Below are 19,870 nucleotides of genomic sequence, written 5' to 3' on the forward strand. Positions count from 1 at the left end.
TTGTGACATCCAAGATGCTAGATGTTACCTTTTTTGTCGACATGCAACTTATTTATGTTAACATGCAAGATAAATATGCTGACATGCAACTTATTCATGTCAACATGCAATTTATTTATTTCGACATGCAACTTATTTATGTCAACATGTAACTTACTAATGTTGACATGCGAGATGAATATGTTGACATGCAACTTAGTTATGTTTACATGCGAGATAAATATGTTGACATGCAACTTATAAGTTGTATGTCAACATAACTAAGTTGTATGTCGACATAAATATGTTGCATGTCCACATATTTATCTTGCATGTTAACATAACTAAGTTGCATGTCGACATAAATAAGTTGCATGTCGACATAAATAAGTTGCATGTTAACATAAATAAGTTGCATGTTGACATTAATAGGTAGCGTATCTAGCATCTTGAATGTCACATGTTGGCGATATTATTTGATTGCAGTTTTCTTGCATGTCAGCATAGTTATCTTGCATGTTGACATAACTATCTTGCATGTCAACATTTTATCTTGCATGTCCACATAATTAATCGAAAAATAACTTGCACACAAGGGGCAGAGATATGCCACCATATTTGAGAACTACAAGTGCAACAGCAATCTTGTATAAGTCATTAAATTTGAACCTGATAGTGAACATGAACATGAACCTGTAAATATTTTAAGCATGTTTTATTTATGAAATATTTACAAAAACTCTTTATTTAGTTTTTAAATTACTTTTTTAAAACTTATTGACTTTTCACAAAGTAATGGTAATGCATAACTTTACTCATGTAATGATAATGTAATGCATTACTTCAAGAAAATTAAGTAATGGTAATAGTAATTTTATGCCCTAATTCATGAAGTAATGGTAATGTAATGCAATTTTTTACAATGTAATTCACCCCAAGCCTGATTCCAACTAAGCCGGAAAACATGAACATTAACATTTAACTTGGTTCTTACCCGGTATATCATATGATGTATAAGTCTTCTAAAATGTATAATCTATTATACATTTTGCTTACAATGCATTGTTTAAAATTCAAATTCAGTTTAATCAACTAAAGAGCCAACGAACGAGAAGGCAAATTCAGACTTGTTTTTATTTTCTTTGTACAAAATTCCTTTAGAGACGAACAGCAGTCATACCGCAGGTAGACTGGAAGCCAATGAAACACCTATTTAATTTGTAAAACATCTGTTTATAACCCGTCCCGATTTTAACTTCGGCTTGCGCATGAAGTTTGGTAGTATTAAGGTGAAAAATCGTCAAAATAAAATTCACAACTTTTCAAAAATGGCACATTGCGTTTGGGAACTTTAATTTCGATTCCACCATCAACCTCTTCTATTGATTAATGAGCTCGTACACCAACTGAATCGTCAATGGCGCTGTGCATTCAGTTATGCAACTCATTTCACATTTGAACCCGAGCAAGAATATTTTGATCAATAAAACAATTTGTTTATTTTCTAAATAGAATTTTGTTTATACACAGAAGACTTAAAAAGATTTAATGCGTGTTTTTATGATACATATTGACTGAAATGCATGAAATCTTTCTGCACTATTTTCTTACGCGTAGACTCAATTCATGTGTTCTACGCATGCCTTCCGCTTTGAGACTTCGGCTGAGAGTAAACCAATAGGCGGGGTCACGTGACCCCGTCTTAAAATTAAATTAGCATATATACTACTGGCTCTTAAAAGTACTGAAAGTGTCATTTTTACTGATAATTTGTGATATTTACTGATGCTGTACTGTTATTACTGAAAATTGCTGACATTTACTGTTCATTACTGTTATTGTCCTGGGTTTACTCTGGGTTTACTAGAGTGGACCAAGAGTAAACCCAGAGTAAACCCCAAGTAAACGCAGAGTGGACACAAAGTAAACCCCGATCAGAAGTATACCCTAAAAGCAGACGCTACATGTGTATTCGGAATATACCAGGGGCAGGAACTACAGGCAGTAGGATGATAAGATAAAATACAGGTCTCCTTCACACTTCAGTGCGTATGGTTGACTCCAAATCAATTCTCGAGTAAACCCAAAGTAAACCTCGAGTAAACCCAAAGTAAACCCCGAGTGGACCCAAATCTTCAAAAGTGTTAGGTTAGGTCTGATCGGTACTGTATATATATATATGTGTGTGTGTGTGTGTGTGTGTGTGTGTGTGTGTGTGTGTGTGTGTGTGTGTGTGTGTGTGTGTGTGTGTGTGTGTGTGTGCGTTCGTAAACACTGGCAACTGAGAGCCGGCGTCAAGTTACACAGCAACAACTGAGAACACAAAATTCAAGTGAGGACTAAAATCTGGTCCTCAGTTGAATTTCACCTTAGAAATGCTTAAAATCATGCCATAAACCATATATGTGAAAATTGGTGCATGGACCAGTTGGAAGTATTTTTCCGTTTTGTGTATGCTGTGTGTGTATAATTATCAGCCCGTCAGCATGGCGGTATACACACCACGAAGGGTAACACGCATGCGCGGGTTAAAACGGAAGTTTACATTCTATCTGGATCATATAAGCGCTTGAAAACATACAGATATCAAGGACGATCAATGTCGCGTAAAAAGATAAAGGTAAGTACTAATTGTTTTGGTTTTTAAAAAATATTTTATCGCATTGTGTGTGTTATAAATATGTTAAGGAATTTATTCAACAAACGGAAATTTACATCCATACTTGTTTTTCGATTAAATTGAATCATACCTTCAGTTACAAATACAGTGCAAGAAGCCGTGTATGATCGATACAAACTGGTATAATGGTAAATTATTTCCAACAGTATAAGTCAGTATTTACTTAAAATCGTTAATATTATACATGTACATAAACCATCACATACAATTTCATACAACTAACTAAAGACGTCACAACAAAAATTGCTCATTATCCTCTATAGGCATCCATATTAACAGCCATTGTCTTTGCAGGATGATCATTGTATTCATTTATTACATACAGACGATGTGCAATTTTCAGAGCAATATTAATTAATGTGTTATCAAACGAAAAGCTAGATATGCACAATAAATGTGCCATACAAATATTCATTGCATGGCGTTAAAGAAAATATCCAATGGCATGTAAACATGAAATCAGCAAGTACTGGGAAAGTGTAGAGGAAAATAAAAGCAATAATTTCATTTTAATTAAGAAGTTGCTAACCTAGCTATTATGACATGAAAACGTGTTATAACCATTATAGTTTGTACATTGTTGATTTTGAAGTAGTTTGTACTATGTAAACACAATATATCAACATCATTTTCCCCCAACACCCCTCCCTTAAGTAAATTTTAGATCCACGCCTGTTTGCATATCATTACATCATACAACTTATATATGAATTAATATGATATCCCAGAAATTTGTCCTTTTTTAAATGAAAATATATCAACAAATCAATTTAAGCTATAAATGCACAATCAATATAACATACCAATTGCAAGGCGTAAAAGATTATTAAATGAAAAGATACCAACGAATTTAATACACACATATAAATATAAAGACTCAACAAAAAAACACACATTGTAACCGCTGGCAATTGGAAAAAAATGAAGGCATTACAATTAGCGTCAATTATCAAAATTTAAATATGTAATGACTATAAGTATCCATCATTATATTTTTTGTGAAATATATCGTTGTGTATGATTTTAATTTTTGTGATTGATTATTTGTGGTGTATCTTCTCGTCTGAGGCTTTAACTAGGGTTTTAATGCGTAGTTTTTTAAAACACAATTTAAATAAATCATGACTTACCTTTAATGTTACAGTTTAATTTATATAATATTATAATAATAATTACGTTTAATAATATTGCTGTTTTCATTTTTATCTGTCTAAACATTTGCATAAATATAATAACATGTGCTTTAATAAATTATATTATGCCAGGCGCGGATTCCACTAAAAAAAATAAGGCCGTGAAGGATCGTAGCGGCTACGTGGGGCTACGTACATGTACATGTAGCAGCTACGCTGTTGAACAGAAATCTAGACAAGCCGCTACGTGGATATACCTAGCTTACATTTTTAATGCTAAACATCAAACTCGAAATTGCTACCTCAGTTACCACTTTGTACCAAACTTGATATTTATCCTATTTAGTTATATTTAGTTCATATGATAAGTTATTATGAATTTTAACTTGTACTGTACGTTATATTTCCGCTTGAAATTAACAAAATATGTCGGTTTAATAAGTGGTTGGCTGAATTTAAAGACCTAGCGGCTAGGCTGGTAGCTTATAGTAATGTTCAATATACCTAGATATCCATATATATCCATATGTTCATTCGCCCTAAAACGCGTTCGCCCTTTGACGCCGTTCGCTCTAATTTCCGTTCGCCCTGAAATGTGTTCGCTCAAGGCCCGTTTGCAATATTAAAATATAATTTTAAAGCGATTTTTTGTAAATAAAGTTTCAAATTATATAAGATAAAAAACCGCATTCAGTGGATTCAACACATATTATAGTGTCCAGATTAACCTACGTGTAGCTGCATGGCCAACTTAGAAGATTAACTATTAATTATAAATAAGATTCTTTTGATAAGATTAGGGCTATAAAAACTTTTATTCTGAATCAAAGAAGCCGCTGCTCGTATCCTCATTGGATTAAATTGTTTTCAAAACAAAGCGAACATATAGAAAAAAGCTTTCCATAATTTTCAGTTTAAATTATTAACCATTAATTAACATTATCCACTGTTAAAAGAATTACGTCTTAAACATTTAAAAAAAGAATACTTTGATTTCAGTTAAAGTCAGTTATTTAAAGAAAATTTAGTTTTATTGAACAATTGTAAACATTGTTAACGGAATTAAAAACATAACATCGATGATAAATGTTGGATGAAAAGGATAGAAAAATGAAAACTTCTTTATTTTCTTTAACTGACTTTAATTGAAATCACAGTATTCTTTTTTTTTTTTTTTAATGTTTAAGACGTAATTATTTCAACATTGACAGGCAAAAAAAAAAAACGTAATTCACTAATCGTTATAATGCCTATTTTGTTGATTTGCACCCCCCCCCCCCCGATGCTACGTTCCTTTATGGCGAACGGACTTGGGCGAACAGGTAGATGGGGCGAACGAACCCGATACCTTTTTGCGCATGCGTTAAGGATCATCAAAATGGCGAAAGTTGACTGCATGTCATCTTTCCAACTAGTAAACACTAGTTACGAAACACCTTACGATACCTTTTGCAGTTAGAGCCGTTGGAAGGTATTTATCCTTATGTTTGCCTGTGTGAAGGGAGGTTTAATCTATTTTTGCCTAAACGATCAGGGACGTATATACGTCCCTGAAACGATCGATTCCGTAGGGGTACCATCCTGTCATGGGTCCTGCATGAAGTCCACTCGTTGACGTTGAGAGGATGTACCCAATCCTTCGTCGTTTTTAAACCCTCTCTCTCTCTCTCTCTCTCTCTCTCTCTCTCTCTTTTCTGCTTTTGACGAAGCTCCCACTGGACACATTGAAACATTGAATGTTGTGATGCTCTAATCGTCAGGATTTGTTATACACAATTTTGGTGTAAATTAAAAAATAATGTTTGAAAAAACTTAATTTTTAGCTAAAGAAAAAACCCATTTTCACAATAATGAGGCTTATTGTTATTTCTTGCATAAACCCTTGACAAAAGTTGAGCTCATGAGACACATTACACCATCATTAAAAATAAAACACCCAATGAAATCGCAGCGTGTATTTGTTCTTTACATTGTTAAAGTTTAAAGGCCGAATATTTTACAAACGCCCCCTTTTTTACCTGTACAAACTTCAAAATGATGCCGCTTGTCAATCAAGTTTGAACAATAGCACCCATTTCGATGGACGTGATCGTCCGAGCGTGATCTGGCCAGGTCCGCTGATTTCTGTTTGCTAGCAATTAACAACGTTATCTTTGATATCTTCCGTCATGTATAAAAAAGGGGAATTAAAATTGAACTTTTAACATTACCGGTATTAACATTGTTTTATAGAAAATAAAAGTCAGTAATTGAAAAATATGCAATTTATATTTGTATGTGACCTACTAAATTCCACGACGATGCATAAGCAGTTCCAAAACATGTAAAAAAAAAAAAAAAAAAAAGATTAAAAAATTTAAACAATCTTATGAGCTTCTAAAGCTGTATTTACTGGAAATACACTCAACTAGAACTTTTTGCAGGAAAACGTCACTAAATGGAAAACAAACTCCAATAATACTGTCATCATAAAAAGGCTGGATGTAGTGGTTTGAATTCTTATACAATTATATTTATTAAAATTGACTTCCTAAAAATGTCAAGTGCTAAACACAATGTACTGAGTTACATTTTTAGAGCAGAATTAATTTAATGATTTTTTTATATTGTACTTTACACACGTGTAATTCGGACAATGCGTAACATTTCCATGAAAAATTGCTTCATATCATTAGAACAACAACATATTCAAACTAAGACCAATTCTGACTGATTAATTATTAATATTTATTAGTCCCCTACAGGTTTTCACCGGAGGGGACCATAGCTTTCCTCTGCGTCTGACAGTCCGTCCGTCTGTCTGTCTGTCCCACTTCAGTTTTCCATACTTTTTTTCTTTATGTACTTGAGGAATAATATGAAATTTGCTGAACAGCTTCAAAATGTCAAACTACAGATCAAGATTACACTTTTGTAGCGTCTGGTTGACATATTTTCGAGAATTTTTTAATGTTCGGGTTCGATATTCTGCATAACAGTGCATTGTTTTTACAATTTCCACAAACCGGTAGGGGACGTGTATTTCTTATGCAATACTCTCAGAATGCTTGTTTCCTGTGTATTAATTCGCTTCTTGTGTTTAATGATTAGCAGCGTTCACGACCGCTGGTAGACTGCAAGCCCAGAGGCTTCTACACCTCTAGAAATTAATTAAGCCCCGCCCTCACCTGAGATTTACCATCCGGTAAAAATGTGTGGCCTTTAAGGACAGTCAAATGGTATAAACATTAGTATGTTCCCCCACCCATAACTACTATTTAGACTCATCTATAAAAGTTATCTAACAGTTTCTTGTTATTCGACAGAATGATAAGGGTTTTTTTCTGTTTACTTTTTTGATCATCAGTTTAAAATTTGTGATTATACACAGAGAAAACTGTTTTATAAACTACCGGGATTTACTATAATCTCTCAATCTTTGCAGTGTGGAAAACAGTAAACAAACAAAAAAATGGATGTACGTGCTTTAGCATATTGAAAACCATGTCAAGAAAAGATCGAAAAAGAGTTAATCCCATTGAAGAGTCAAGGAAATGGAGTGAAAAGAATATTGATCCACCAGGATTTAATAGAAGTTTATTTGAGAACAAAGGTAAGGAAAAATTTTTGAATTGCCCTAAATTAAACTTCTGAATTTTGTTTGGAGACTAATCTAGTTGGTATTATTCCTCTATTGTGAGTTAAATATTTCATGAATCCTATTACTTTTGCGTGCTTCATGGTTATCAACAGGTATTACTCCATATTATCAATAAATTCTGCTATATGGCCCGCTGATAGCTGCACAAATATATATACATTAAATTTAAAACCAAGGAACTTCATTTTCCAAGGAAGTACATGTAATATTGAATAAAAAATTCAGTTGACTAGTGACTGCTGTGGATTCATCATTGTTGAAGAACATTTTCGGTATTAAAAATTTTCACAGAAGATGTTCCTAAATTAGTTTAAATAGTCCAAAACCATGTGGAACTTTTTGTGTGCAATAAATATACAATTTTTGCATGGGTGGAACTGTAGCTCTACGGTCTGTCAACCTGAATTTCACGTGGAGCTATACTGTTCTGCAAAAATACAAAAATTTTCTTTTGTACAAATTCTTTGACATGATATCAGTGCAATTCATCTAATAGTATATACATGTACATATGACAATAACATATAAATTGAAATCAACAATTTCTTTATAATTTCCATGTAGCTTCCTGAACGCTTATATTATGTATTATAGGCAGAGGAGTCAGAACAACTGGCCGCAGAAATGCAGGCGACTTTTTGTTAGTGTATACAGGAAAGGTTATAACAACGAAGGAAGGTGAGAACTTGGAAGAAGGGTTCTCATCTGGCTACAGATTTTGTTTACAGAGATTTGTGGTAAGTGTCTAGATTCTCATGAAATACTTTTTTGTTTTCTTACGTACCTAAATATATGGATATTGGTTTAATGCCAGGCCATGGCTTAATCAAGTATAGCTAAACATATTTGGCTGGTTTTATGGTGGTAGTCAAGGGTTCCAGCAGTTGGAAAATTCAACATTCAAAGATTTTAGAAAAGTGAACACCTTTATTTGTATGGACTAAATAATGTTGTCACAGAGATAGCTGTCATTCCTCTTATGGTAATTAATTTAAAACATATTTTTCCATCACTGAATCTCGCAAAGACAAATGAATCTATTTACAACTTTTTTTTACATCATCCCAGAGGGAAGTCAAATTACATACTTTATTCCTGTGCACTGTTTGAATCCTAAATAAAAATCCCCTATCTGTTATACTACTCTGGCTCCAATTGATGACTATCTCAGATCATTAGCTTCAGTTAATCTATATATTGATAAACTAGTTCAATTTCTACATCACTCTAACTCTATAAAAATCTTAAAGGGCCTAAAGAAAAAATAGGTTTGTTTCCGCTTTCCCAACCGACCCTGAAAAATACTGCTATCTCAAAACTTTTTTTTTGCCATTTTTAGTGAGGGTGTTAAATTTTCGTTTTTTTTTCAGATCATCAATTTTTTAAAAATTTAGTCAGAGAAACGTTTGGACAAGTCTGTTTATTACATCAACGTTGAAAAAACGCTTGAAATTAAAAATGGCAGGACATTCTGCAAAATATAGCACCCATGCAAGGCTGCAATTATCAAAAGCTAACTCATAAAACTTGACCACTCTAGACGTTAATTTGCTTCATTCTTAATTACCCTAACACGTACAGCTTGAATTGTCTGAATAAGGCATTCTAAAATCACTATAATAATTACAACTAATACACTAAAATTTACTCCTCATCACATACATGAAGAAACATCACAACTACTAGTATACAACAGTCTGCATAATATTATAATAATGAGAGTGTTGTGTTGTGCAGTACTATGCTTATATATAATAACCAGGAATTATTTGCATGCACTTGCTTCTTGTTTGTGTGACAGAGAAAGAAAAAATATAAAAACATTGTCATCTATCTGAAATGATACTTAAGTACTGTAAGGCCTAACATGCATTTCTGATAGATGTATATATTTTTAAATTTTTAACATGTCTTAAAAAAATTAATTTATAATAGTTTACACAAGCCTATATTATTTTTATTTCTTTGATTTAAACAAAGGCTCTATCCAACTTTTTACTAAAGAAAATGAGTTCTTGTAGTATTATAAACATATATTTTGGTATGAATCTTTTATTAATGGAAGCAATTAATTTAACTCGATCATTTATAGTGTTGATGCATCAGAAGAAGATGGTAGATTGGGAAGGCTTGTGAACCATGGGAGCAAGAAAGAGATCAACTGCAAAATGAAATTAATAGGGGAAGTGCTATGTCTTTTTGGAACCAGGTATTTACAAAATAATTTTGCCTGTTTACCGTGTACTATAGGCTTACTGGTACTGATTTAATTATCATGATTAGGCCAACATTTTTTTTTTTTTAAGTTTATGAACCCAACAGTTTTAAGTCCCATAGGAGGAGAAAATGAAAACAAAAAAATATTTTTTCAATACATTATCAACATTATTTTTTCATGTACATTATATAAGTTTCACTGCAAAGATTTCTTATAACTGTGGTATTTCTCAACTTGGTAAACATATTGAGTAAACATATATGGAAACAGGCTCTGTATATTGTTGAAGCACAAATTTTTGTGGGGTTTAAATTTCGTTGTTTTATAGCAAAATAATGTTTTATTAAGATTTAATTTCATCATTTTAAGAATATCTTAAATGTTAACTATCTGGTTTAAAATTCTCATCTCCCCCTTGGCAGATTTAGTGTAATTCATATAATGCCATATAGCGGTTCTTCTGAGTTATTTATTGTTCTTGAAAAAACACAGTTGTGTTTATAATGGCAACAGCAATACAGCATCACTTTAAAGTATGTCACAACAAATACCGAAAATAAATTTCTCTTCAGCTCATCCTGTAGGTGCAGGAAGTAATAGATAACTTCCCTTACCAAAGTAAAATTATTGCTGCAACAATGCCGCAATATTGCGGCTATATTGCAGCAACACATTTTTGTTACCAGAAACCAGATTTTGAGACTAGTGAAATGTTGCCGCTAGCTGCAACAACTTCTTGTAACATTTTGGCAATACTGCCGCTAGCGGCAATGACTTCTGGCAACATTCTGGCAATACTATTAGAGTTATTTCTGTAAAAAATTATATTAACATGCACCTAGAATATTGCCACTAGCTGCAACGACTTCTGGTAATATTCTGGCTACACTCAGTATCATACTGCCAGAAATAATTTTCTGGTAACATCTACATGACATTGTATTTGATCATTTAAATCATGAACTAATTTATACATAATATATATGATTCCATCTGGCAATACTGCTAGGCATCATATTTGATTTCTGCTTTAATTATAATTTAAGGATCGAGAAGCCGAGCAGTGGAGGGGGGTTAAAAAATTGTCAATTATTTAGATATGATTTCAGTTATAACACCTCAAAATTTGCCAGAAGTTTACCACAAACTTTTCTTTTTCCTCTGATTTATTATGCTTACCGAGCTTGCAAAAGCTTTAGCAGAATTTAGACTTATAAAATTTTACACATTCAGCACAAGTCTTAAACTGTCAATTATAATTGCATGAATTGCTTTTGTATACATATTTTTCCCCCAAAAAAATAATAAGTCGAAAAAATTAAATCTAATAAATATTTTATGATTAAAGTCTTTTTCTAAGAAAGTCTCAATTAAAAAAAATCCAGTGATATTCCCTTCAATCGCATATAACTGTTATGCATGGGTACGATGACTGTTTGAATCCCCCCCCCCCCAAAAAAAAAAAAAAAAAAAAAAAAAAACTCATGTTTTACGTGAATACCGACCTGTCTGTTCTTTTGTAACGGTATATTCTTTTTTATTAAGTTAAAATATCAGTCTACTTAGATTTGAGTATCCAAACTGCTCGATGCATGTTGAATATTAAGAATTTTCGTATGCTGTTTGTTTCCACTTTTACTTTCGTTTCAATGGTAAGTTACGCGCGCGCGCTGATTGGTCGATCAAATCGCTAGCCGCCAATTTTCACATTCGAAGCTGCCATGTTGTCTACCATCGAGCCTCCTGCCGGCTGCCATCACTGGAGATAGTGAAATGAATGAAATACGGGAATTATCTGTAAACAAGGTTAAAAAATACACTGTCAATGGAGTGTTTATCTGTAAAAAAAAAAAATGAACGGCTGAACTGAGGACGAATCTGAGTGAACGAATCGAATGTTGACATCCACTGCACCAGATCAGAGCACGTTTTTGAAAAAGTAAGTTTAGCAATAAAAATATATTCATTGAATGGCAGTTTAAACATGTTTGTTATAAGAATATAAACCGAAAGACTGCGATCTATCATTATATCGATGGGTTTAACACTGTTTAAGAACAATGCACGGATCTAGAATTTTATTGTGGGGGGGGGGGGGTTCGACGGTTATTTGAGTTTGCCAGGGGAAAGGGGTCCAAGGCATATTTTTGGTAATTTTATAATGTAATTTAAAAAAATTTGAAGGGGGAGGGGGTCTGGACCCCCCTTGAAACTGCTTAAAATCTGAAAACAATTTCCAATGTGCTTATATGAAATCCATTTATCTTCCCAGTAGGTCTGCCCTGGGTTACACAGACCTGAAGAAAACGATGAAAAAAGCTGTCACCTTACTGATTAAAAGAATGGTGGAACTGGCAACCAAAAAAGAATGATGACGTAATTTGTCTAAGATAATGGAGAGGAACATATACACAACAGTGCTGAATTCCAATGTGGATATTGTTGTGATATTCTGATAGCTGTTTTTGTGATTGTTTATGTGTGAAATCAGAATGCCCACGATGCTGTCAAAAAAAAGACAGTTGGATTGCCTAGGGCGAATGCCTTGATCAGTCGTAATACAGCAAGTGGTTGTGCAGGACTTGTGAACTATATGGTTTGAGCTTTGCTTACGGTCCATATCCGTCTGTGCGCGTTGTGTCAATCCGTCTGTGCGCGTTGTGTCAATCAAACTACAATACATGTTATTCTGCAGCAATAAATTGGCACTGATTGGCTGAGTACTTTTAGTCAAGTTTCATCAGGATTTGTTCATCATATTTGTGTTTATTGTATTTATGTGTTAAATTTAAAGATTATTAATTTTAACTGGTGTCCTTTATAAGCATGTTGAAATTCCAGTTTCAGGTCTCTAATATTATACATTATATTTTTAATTCAATACTTATTTTGTGCATGTTACATTGAATAATATATAATTTTTTTACTTCTGTAATATTGTGTAATCACAAACTGGTTTTTATTTTTTATTTTTGAAAGTCCAAATTTAATGTAATGCGAAATGTTAGTCTTGTTGTAACCTTTTTGCATCTTTAAAAAAATAAAACTGTAATGGCAATTAAAGATTTTTTTTTCATTTTGGTTGTAGATTAATATAATATACATGACTGCTTTACTGTATACATTTATTATTCATAAATATTGCATATATTGTACCATTGATGCCAGAGCACAGAAAATGCATTGAACCAATATTTCTGCAATGTCATTTTTCTTATGCAAATGTATTGCCAGAAATTTTTGCTGTAACACTTTTCTGGCAATATTGCTGCAATCTCAAGTATTGCCAGAAAGGTGTTGTCGCAACAATATGTTGCAGCAAAACTTTTGCGGCAACATCTTTCTGGCAATATTGCCGCAATCTCATTTGCATACGAAAAACGCTACTGCAGCAACATTGCCGCAATGTATTGCCAGAATGTTGCTGCAGTATTGCTGCAATAATGCCAGAATGTGTTGCCAGAAGGTCCATATTTTGGTAAGGAATTGAGATACATGGTAAAAACTGCCAAATGTATATATCTTCCTCAAACTAATTTTTCTGGATTCGTGCAATAAAAGTAAGTATCACTTTGCGCCGCCGTTACTGTGAATAAGCTGAATAAAATGAACAATTTGATTGGATGCCCTGAAAAGTCATTATTAATAAGCAAGTTATGTTGAAGTTGGCTAAATCTGCCCAGGGGGAGATGAGAATAATGAATCCGACATTTGGCTAGCGAAGATGCTATGTCTTCCATGTTATGGTATTTTGATATCATTTCAAACTGGTCTAAAGTGGTAACAATTAAAATGTTAACAATATATCAACTCAATTTTTTTATCGGTAAATTATAGTACGTGTAGTAACATTGATGTCCATTCTAAAGGGGCATTATGTTGCATGAAATTTGATTGTATTATTTGACAAACAGTAACCAATCATAATGAATGTCTTATACAGAAATATGTTCACTAATTTTGAATTGAATTAAATCGAAATTGATCTAGAATGATTCGAATATCAAAATTAATTTTGTCGTGAATTGTAATGCATTTGTATCATGATATTTCACCCCTATTGTCCTTATACATGTTATACCCTGTCAACAAGTGTATAATGAAATGTACTTGTTTAAATAAATTAAAGTACCGTAATTGGTTACATAACTTTAGTTGACTATCAAATTTTACTATTATTCACAACAGAGATATACATGAGGGAGAAGAGCTATTATATGACTATGGACTCAAGTCTTATCCATGGAATTCTAAGGTACAGTGAAAATTTGCTTTTAAAAGTTGGATTTTGATAACTTATAGGTAAATCCTCCATCACAAGGAAGCTGGTGGCCGGCATATGCTTTAAAAATAAATAGTCAGATTTTGTATTATTCATTGAATGCAAATCAATTTATTTAGGAGAAAACAAAACCTAGTAAGTCTAGCTTAAATTGTAATATTACAGTGGTCTTTATTACTGACAACATTCCTTTTTAGCTCACCGAGACGAAGTCAAGGGGAGCTTATGCTATACCCCCGGCGTCGGCGTCCGGACCTGGTTAACGTTTTTGTTGCAGGTCCTGTATCTAAGCTATTACTTGTCCTATCTTCACCAAACTTGCATGGATGATGCATCTGGACCTACTTATGGACCTGAAAGACTCGGATGCTGAATCTGGGTCCTAAATTACAGATGCTGAAGGAGGTTAAGGTTGTTGGACCAGGTTAAAGTTTTTGTTGCAGGTGCCCTTTGATAGCAATATATAAGTTACTCCTGGTCCTAACTTCACCAAACTTGCATGGATGGTGTGTCTTATAATACTGATGCACCAGACAGGCTTGAGTGCTGAATCTGAGCTATAGGTTTCGGATGCTGGAGAAGTTAAGGTTTTAAGAGCTGGTTAAAGTTTTTGTTGCAGGTGCCCTCTGAAGATAATTTCTTAGTTACTACTGGTCCTTACTTCACCAAACTTGCATGGATGGTGCGTCTTATGATACTGATGCACCTGACAGGCTTGAAAGCTGAATCTGAGCCATAGGTTTCGGATGCTTGAGGAGGTTAGAGTTTTTGCAGCTGGTTAAAGTTTTTTGAGCAGGTGCCCTCTAATGTTATGTCTTAGCTACGCCTAGTCATAACTTCATCAAACTAGTGTGAATGGTGCGTCTTATTATACTGATGCACCTGAATGGCTTGAATGCTGAATCTTAGCCATAGGTTTCGGATGCTGGAGGAGGGTATGTTTTAAAAGCTGGTTAAAGTTCTTGAAACAGGTGCCCTCTTATGATGATATCTTAGTTATTACTTGTCCTAACTTCACCAGACTTCCATGGATGGTGCGTTTTATGATACTGATGCACCTGACAGGCTTGAATGCCGAGTCTGAGCCATAGTTTCAGATGCTGGATAATGTTAAGTTTTTTTTAACAGGTCACATGTTACATAGATAATAGTACTATTTCAAACTTATATAGTTGTTTAAACTGTATTATGAAAGAATCGCAGAGGAAGCTTCAGATGCAGAGCTTGATCTCCATTATCAAGGATGCTAAAAAATATATCTTAGTTATTACAGGTCCTAACTTCACCAAACTTGAATGAATGGCGTCTTATAATACAGATGCACATGATAGGCATAAATGCTGAATCTGAGCCTTAGGTTGCGGATGCTGGAGGAGGTTAAGGTTTTAATTGCTGGTGCCCTCTGATGATGATATCTTAGTTATTACTGGTCCTAACTTCACCAAACTTGCATGGGTGATGCGTCTTATGATACTGATGCACCTGACAGGCTTGAATGCTGAATCTGAGCCATAGGTTTCGGATGCTGGATGAGGTGTAGTTTTTTGGAACAGGTCACATGTGTAATAGATGATAGCTTGCATAGTTGATTTTACTATATTATAAATGAAACGCAGAGGTTGCTTCAGATGCAGAGCCTGATCTCCATTATCAACGATGTTAAAGAAATCTCCTACCTCAATTAAACCTGCTTGATAGAAAGATGAGGTTGTTATTAAATGATATAACATGATTCCTATGATTAAGTATTGTATGATATGAAACACTATTGTTTAATATGATACAAAATATTATATGTTATATTGTAAAAAGTTATATGATACAATATAATATTGTATCAATTTTTTTGATATTTTATGATATGATATTGTATCATGATATTGTTCTGTATAGTATTGTATATTATGATACATTCTACTACAGTTATTGCCGAGATCAAAGAGATGCCGCGGACATTATTCTTCAATATACCACGAACGTCATCAGTAAATTATCAGATCAGAAATACCTATTTGTCTCGCACTGATCATGGAAGTACAACTTCAAACCGTAAAAGTTTTAAAACCATGTCAATTTCACGTGTTAGTTCCAGTCAAAACAATGTGTATTGCCTCAAATCTTTATTTTTAAGAGATCAATGCGGCTGTTCCTAGGACCTCCCTGGCACATTTTCACTGCGTGTTTTTACATAAAATATATAACGTGTAGTAGTAATAATCGTATTAAATTGCCCTTAAAATATTAGGAATGTGAATCAAAGATTTTTATTAATAAGTGAAGAGTATTAAAATCCTAAGAAAAAAGTCTGTCGTCTGCATGTGATTCCTTTGATCGATACACATGTAAACAATACTAACAAAACCGTTGGGGTTACACAGAACAGCCGTCAAAATGACCTAGATCATCTCTCTATAGGAGAAACGATCTGTAGAAATACTGGGCTGTTAGTAGAATAGAAATAAAGTTCTTGTTTTCGTGAATGTTGCAGGATAACCTCCTCGGCTTTAATATTTCAAAACAACATTTCTCGACCTCGGAGATTATTCTGCAACATTCACGAAAACTCGTACTTTATTTCTTAATCCATGAATATCCAAGATCATAAAGTATGATTTTCATATAATATGATAAAGGTGGTCTCATAAAGGTGATGTCTCATAAGGGTGATGGCTCGTCTCGGTGAGCTTTGTAATCTGTGATTACCTATGTTTTTATATTCTAGGAACATCTGCATTTTTTGCAGAATTATTGGTTTTTTCGTATTGTTTTACTTTTAAATTTATTTACTAACCAGTGAGATGCCCCTAATTCAAACGAGAGGGGGATATACTGTTTTATCCATCTGTGTCTGTTTGTTCATCTGTCTGTATGTTGGTAACAAATTTCTGTCACATTCTTCTTAAATTGGCAACTATTATTTATACAGTTGCTTGAGATTTTAACACACTCATTGTATAGGCATATGACATATGGTGGGAGTCGTTTTTGTACAAATTAGATGTCACTTGCCTATGAAATGACAAATGTATTCTTAGACTTGAATTTAAAATAAATTTTCATTACAGTTTTCTCAGAAATTGCTCATCGCAGATGCAAGAGATTTTAACACATGTACTCTTTGTTTAGTGGTAGGCATTCCATTTAATGGGATTCATTTTTGAGCACATCTAATGTCCACTTTCTGTTACATTATGACTGTGTTTATTTTGTATATTCACATCAGGGTGGGGTATAACTAGTGAGTATTGACTCACAGATTTCTTGTTGTTTTAGACAAACCATCTGCCCCTAAGGGACCATTCAGTGTGTCCAATCTCACTGCTTCATCTGCTGACTTGAATGGAAGCCAACAACAAAAGATAATGGTTCTCCAGTCACAGGCTATGTTATTGAGTCCAGACCTAGCACCAGAGCAAGATGGAGCAAAGTGGCCAAGATGGATGACAACACCACCAAATACTCTCCCAAAGACCTCATTGACTATCTGTTCAGGGTGTCTGCTGTTAATGAGGAGGGACAAGTCTCACCACTAGAGACCAACGAACCTGTGAGACTTAAGAGGAAGATATGTAAGAGCCTACATATGTTGAAATGTATGCTTAAGTGTGTAAGATAATGTATGATTACTGGTTAAATATCTTTGTTTCTCTTTAGATGTTCTATCTTCAAGTCAAAGTCAAAGTGTCTAAACTTGGTCCCAATTTTGTGACACTGGATTGGAAATCACTGTCTTCAGATGGAGGCTCCAAGGTGACAGGGTATGTGGTGAAGCAGAAGAGAGGCTCTGATGGTGACTGGGAGGAGGTGGCCACTCTAAAGGCCATTGAGACGTCTTACAAGGTCCCCAAACTTGATGAAGACCAAGAGTATTTCTTTTCTATAACTGCCCTGAACCAGAACGGACAAGGAGAAACCTGTGAACTGGACACGTCTGTTGTTCCAAAGAGACCTCCAGGTAAACTTGAGCTAAAACTCATTGTTTAAGCACTTCATACACTGTATTTACAAAGCTTGGTGTATGAATAAGGCTAACCAAATGTTTGTATTTACATGATCTTTGATTAGGTCTGCCATCAAAAGCACTGGGTTTATTTTGTCTGTAACAATGCCATTTCATGAAAACGTTTTCAATACACATCATGTATTTTGAGTATTTTGATTTTTTTCTGTTGTTGAGATTTCTTTTCAAATGCATATAAAAAGTGTATTTTATGTGCATTTTCAGAAAAACCATCGCCACCAGTTGGTCCAGTCATACTCTCAGGCATTCAGAAAACCTCTTTGGTGTTAGCCTGGAAACCCAGCAAGAATGATGGCAGATCTCCTCTAACAGCTTACTATATTGAAATGAGGGACCCTAATAATGGATCCTGGTCTGCAGTCACCAAAGTGACCCCAGACATCACCAGCTACTGTTTCTTATGATTTTGTTTTAAGATTGTCTAGAAATGGTGTTTGGAACTGGAGATAAAGAAAATCCCCCAAGCAAAGAACTTAAAAAGCAAAGAGGTATTTGTCTGAATTAAAACTGAAAGTAAACAAAAAACTAAAGTATAAGCTTCTGCCATACAAAATAGCAATGCAGAGAGTAATGTATGTTTATGTATTTTTGAAGCTGGATTTTATGTCAATATGTTATTTGATTAAGGCAGTTGAACTTGTTGTGTTACTTTCAGGTTTTAAAAGAATAAGTGGAGAAAGAAAACCTAATGGACAGCAGCTGAGAAAGCAGCAGTTAAGAGGCAAATGGGCCAGTTTTTAAATCTAAGGACCCTGCCAAAAAAACATGACTGTGACCTGGCTCTTCAAAAAGAAGAGAGTTTGAAAAATGGAACCTGGAAACAAGTCAAAGACTTTGTTAGAAATACAAACCTAAAGCTACATAAACAGTAGGATTCAAAAATGAAATGTATGAAGTGTTTAGTGTAAACTGACTTGTTTCTATAATGAAAAGAAATTTTATAATATTCAGAACTAGAGACAGATCAGAAATGTAGCATATGTGCATTGATTTACTTGTTAGTTTTCTAGAGAGAGAGACAGAGGAGCTTTTGCTTTTGCTTTAAAAGTAATTTTTAGTATCTTTATAATGATTTTGAATATTCATTGTAATAGTGGTTGTCTTATGAAGAAATTTTTATGACAAGTAAAATAAAGCTGTAAGCTCCTGTTAGCCTTCATGATACACATAAACCTGATAAAAGCCTTTTTATAGTGACAGACTTGGTGTCTCATGTATATCATGTTGGACTGCCTAGTGACATGAATGCTAAAAAATTGATGAAAATAATGCCAGATCTTAGCTGTTATATACATGTATTTAATGATCTTTCCATATGAAATATTTACTACATATATGTACAATATCCTTAAGGATTTAACCATTGCATGCTCTGTTTTGCATGTACATAAAGTTAAAATGAAGGTGAATTTGGAATGATAAAGATCTACAGCAAGAGCATAGTTGGCTAAGCTATTGTTAATTACGGTAAATGAATTCAGTCAATGTTATCTATTTTATATTAAGAATGAATTTGCTATGCTTAGTGTTCAATTAGCTCTTGTTGATAAAAGAAATGTAATTAAAGATGTATTTTGCCATTTAGTGTGATTTTCGTTTTGATTTCTTTTTAGGTCATTCTTTTTAAAACTAGTAAAGAAATGCATTTATTTATAATAATTTTTAGGTATAATAAAGTTTTGGGGATATAGGAATCACCTTGTCTGTCCGTCTGTCTGTGCAATCATTTAGGTCCATATCTTTCTAATGGAGAAACATTACAATTCCCCACTTCACACAAAGGTTGCTTACAACCTGAGGGTGTGTTGTGATCTTGACCAAAGGTCATTTGTGCAAGTACAAGATCACTGGAAAGAAAATTGTATAATTTGTGTCTGGTCTTTATCTTTCTTATGGAAAAACAAGGGAAGTCCCTAC

General features: G+C 33.8%; 1 pseudogene; it reads left to right on the forward strand.

The window, feature by feature from the left end:
• The first annotated feature begins 2,467 nt into the window (after positions 1 to 2,467).
• Positions 2,468 to 18,747, forward strand: LOC128173461 (myomesin-3-like; annotated as a pseudogene).
• Positions 18,748 to 19,870: the final 1,123 nt, after the last annotated feature.

The sequence above is a fragment of the Crassostrea angulata genome, chromosome 2, assembly GCF_025612915.1.
Source record: "Crassostrea angulata isolate pt1a10 chromosome 2, ASM2561291v2, whole genome shotgun sequence".
Classification (NCBI taxonomy): Eukaryota; Metazoa; Mollusca; class Bivalvia; order Ostreida; family Ostreidae; genus Magallana; species Magallana angulata.